This window comes from Dama dama, chromosome 21 (genome assembly GCF_033118175.1).
Source record: "Dama dama isolate Ldn47 chromosome 21, ASM3311817v1, whole genome shotgun sequence".
Classification (NCBI taxonomy): domain Eukaryota; kingdom Metazoa; phylum Chordata; class Mammalia; order Artiodactyla; family Cervidae; genus Dama; species Dama dama.
In genome coordinates, this window is record NC_083701.1 from 53,264,993 (window position 1) to 53,269,304 (window position 4,312).

General features: G+C 46.6%; 1 pseudogene; it reads left to right on the forward strand.

The window, feature by feature from the left end:
- The first annotated feature begins 257 nt into the window (after positions 1–257).
- Positions 258–1,827, forward strand: LOC133042216 (platelet-activating factor acetylhydrolase IB subunit alpha1-like; annotated as a pseudogene).
- The last annotated feature ends 2,485 nt before the right edge of the window (positions 1,828–4,312 follow it).

A 4,312-nucleotide genomic window follows, 5' to 3' on the forward strand; every position in this document is an offset into this window, starting at 1 on the left:
ATACCATGTCAGAGGCAGACCTGTAGCTTAATATAATAACACATGCATGTAAGACCAGGAAAGCTAAGGCGTGTTCAGAGGATGGGATCCAGGTGAGGCGATGAAGCAGTATCTATACAGGTTAGTCCATAATTCACACGTACAAATGAGTCAGAGGTCAAGATGTTCCGGTCAGTCAGGAACCAAGAAGAAAAGGAGAAATCAGTGCCTGCCTGGAGGATCAGATCAAACAGAAGGCAAGTGAGAGACAAGGAGGAATGGATGAACTGAAGATTCCCAAAGCTGGAAGTCAAGGTATATGGTCAAAAGCCCGGCAGGTCAGCAGGAACCAGATGACTTACAAGTAAGATGAGCAGAACAGATACGAGGTATGAGCAAAAAGGAGAGCTGGCAGGAAGCCTCCTATATTCTTCCTGTTGCAGCAGGAACCAATCTAGGCTTGAAGGTGAAAGCAAGTGAATGCATGAAAATAGAGGAGGCAAAGTTTATGGAAGCAGGAATAATACAAAATCTCTGATAAATAACACTAGACATCTACAAAGATGCAAAAACATGGAGAGATGCTATTAGCATTCAATACTACTAAAACAAATTTATATTCAAGAGGCTATGACACATGACAAAATATATCAGAGTAATGTGATTTAAAAAGAAAAATGGACCCCCACACTCCCCCAGGGTGAGCCAGCCGCCGCCCCAGAGTGACCTGCCCGGGGCAGGAAGCGCCAGATGAGCCCACTGTGAGGCCGCCTTGGGGGAAGCGAGGGTTCCCAATGCCACCTCCCCTCCTAAGTGAAGGAGCTGAGGCCCCAAGACTAGTGGAGAAAGGAACCCAGCCAGCAAGCAAGCTCACACCGCGTGCACGACGTGCAGGGCTCCGGGCGCCGGATGTCCCTGCACCATCGTGAAAGTGAAAGTCGCTCAGTCATGTCCGACTCATTGCGACCCCATGGATTTCTCCAGTCCAGAATACTGGAGTGAGTAGCCTTTCCCTTCTCCAAGGCGATCTTCCCAACGCAGGGATCGAACATAGGTCTCCCTCATTGCAGCCGCATTCTTTACCAGCTGAGCCACAAGGGAAGCCCAAGGATACTGGAGTGGGTAGCCTATCCCTTCTCCAGGGGATCTCCCCGACCCAGGAATCGAACCGGGGTCTCCTGCATTGCAGGTGGATTCTTTACCAATTGAGCTATCAGGGAAGCCGCACCATGGTAGCCGACAGCAAAGATGAGGAACCTGAAGTCTTCTTCATCCGGGACTCCTTGGTCCAGCGCACGGACCAGTGGGGCGATCTGGCGGGAGCTCTTTTCCCCTCTGCACGCACTTACCTTTGGCATTGGCGGTGACAGCACGCAGCATGGGCTGTGGTGCGGGGAGAACGGAACCGTGAGCTGGAACACCTCCGCCCCTAGACGGTGGTGGTTTGGGTGGGTACCAACAACCGCCGGCGCACCGCAGAGCAGGTGACTGGCGGCATCAAGGCCATAGTGCAACTGGTGAACGCGGCGGCAGCCCCAGGCATGGGCTCACGGTGCTGGGCCTGCTTACTCGGGGCCAGCGCCCCAACCCGCTTCAAGAGAAAAACCGACGGGTGATTGAGCCCGTACTGGGCAGCTCTGGTTGGCCACCTACGGGCCCACTTCCTGGATGCAGATCCTGGCTTGGTGCACCCAGATGGTACCATCAGCCACCGTGACACGTATGACTACCTGCACCTGACCTTCCGGGGTACATACCTGTGTGCCGGGCCCTGCACTCCTTGCTTCTGCATCGCTAGCCCAAGACCAGGGACAGGGTGGTGCCCCCCTGCTGGAATCCACCCCCTAAGCATCTGCTTTTCCTGCAACATTAAATTTTCATTTTTCAGTCCTACCCCCCAAAAATGGAACACAGAGAGTAATTTCATTCATTCATTCAACCAAATAACAATAATTGAAAGTCTTCCATTGTCGAGTCTTGTGCTAAGCGCTAGGTATATAAGGACAAAAACAGAGCCTTTGGGACTTACCTGGTGGTCCAGCGGTTAAGAATCTGCCTGCAGGGGACACAGGTTCAATTCCTGGTCTGGGAAGATTCCACATGCTCTGGGGCAACTAAACCTGTGTGCTGCAGCTACTGAAGCCCATGCACCCTGGAGCCTGTGCTCCGCAACAAGAGAAGCCACTGCACTGAGAAGGTGGAGCACTTCGATTAGACTGTAGCCCACAAGCAGCAATGAAGACCCAGCATGACCAAAAATGAATAAATATAATTTTTAAAAATACAGTATTCAAGGATCTTACTATCTAGCAGGAGCAACGAAGATGGAATTATGTGACATATTCAGTCCTATGACACAGTTAATATTAGAGTGTCGGGGAGGACTTCCCAGTGTGAAGCTTTGAAGAACTCACAGGCATTAGTTATATAACCCACTGTGAATGAACGTTCAAGAACAAGATGGCAAGGAGGGTGCGGCATGTTTGAGGACTTGGAAGTAATTCAGTGTGGCTGCAACATATGCTGTGAGGTTAGGAGGAACGGAAAGTTGAGGCTGCAGAGATAGGCAGGGGACCACTAATGAAAGGCCATGTTAAAATGTTTAGATTTTCTCCAAAATAGAATTTTCTCTGACTTTGTCATTTTAAGTATCATATCCAAGGATCTTGCAGCAGACAAAATGAAATGGAAAATCAAATAACATATGAATTCAGCCATGCAATTATCCATGTGTGGTCAAATAGGAATTCTAGTTACAAATAAACTAGTTTAGACCCAGTCCTGAAAATATAAAGGAGCTTCTTTTGGGGGGAGTCAGATACAGCTGCAATGCATACATCAAATTTATTTTGTCACTTCAGGATTTGGTGTTGCAAAGTCATCTTAAGAAAGTCTACAGATATCACACTTATGCCTCTAGACAAATCTAACTCTATTTGGCATTAATTTTAAAAAATAAATACAGATTTTATAACATCTTTGAAAATGAAGGATGGGGAGAATAAAGAATTATTATATCAAACAAGAAGAATGTGTTGATTTAACAACAAAATGATTAGAGGTCAGTGTTTTTTGACAGGTATACCTTTTCAACTATCTTAGGATATGTCAGTTGAGGGAACAGTCCCAGTTAAGACTATAAGGAAATTATTTAGGAATTTTATCCTCTTTTTTAGCCAGACATTCACTAATCAATTTTTTTCTCTCTTATTCTTAGGATGCTGGCAGGGGGGAAATCTACAACTGCATGGTTTGAAGACACCACAAATTTAAGATCTGCAGCTTCGGCTGGGCTCCATGCCCTGACCAGCATTTCTTAGTCCGATCTTTTTCTTATTTCTCCCAGCACCTACACTAAACATTCACCTCTTTCCCAAGTCTTCCTGCTCACTTATGGCAAACTGTCTTGTTCTTACTGGATGTAGGAACTGAGTATGAGAAATTACATACATAGTTGACTAAAGATTGTGAGATCAGCAGATATCCAAGGAAAACTCCCACATTGAGGGATAACTAACAGGGATGACAAGGAGCCTTAGAGAAGGCTGAAAGGAGGAAAATTAGGAGGCAACCAGAAATTTTAGTGTTACAAAGCCCATCCAAAGCCCACTTGATACTGAGAGATCAAATACGTTAAGTGTCAAAGGGTCCACTGAATGTGGCAATATAATGATCATGGTAAATAGTGACCTTATTTCAAATAATTTCAATGGAGCAATGAGAATAGAAATCAGATTCTAGTTGACTGAACAGCAAATGAGAGAGACAGGAAAAAGCAAATACATAATCTTCTTTCAAGAAGTTTGTCTGTGGGGACTTCCCTGGTGGTCCAGTGGTTGGGAGCCTGCCTGCCGATATGGGGGACGTGGGTTCGATCCCTGGTCTGGCGGGATTCCACTTGCTGAGAAGCAGCTGAGCCTGTGTGCCTCAACTACTGAGCTGGTGCTCTAGAGCCCACCAGTCCTGAAACCTAGAGCCCATGCTCCACAACAAGAGAAGCCACCACAATGAGATGCCCGTGCACCACAGTGAAGAGTCGCCCCTTCTCACCACAACTAGAGAGAGCCCACACATGGCAATAAAGACCCAGTGCACCCAAAAATAATACATATAAATAAATAAGTGTATACTTTTTTTAAATGGCATTTCATCATGAAAAAGGTTGTCTATGAAACAGAAAGATGTCATGACTGATTTAAAAGGACAGAGGACTAAAGGAAGCTTTCACTGTGGATACGGCAATGGTGGTGAAGGTAAGCAGAGGTGATTAGAAGGTGGCAGAGGTGACGGTGAAGACGGTAGATGTGAAGAGGGTAGAGGGTAGCAGCCGTGG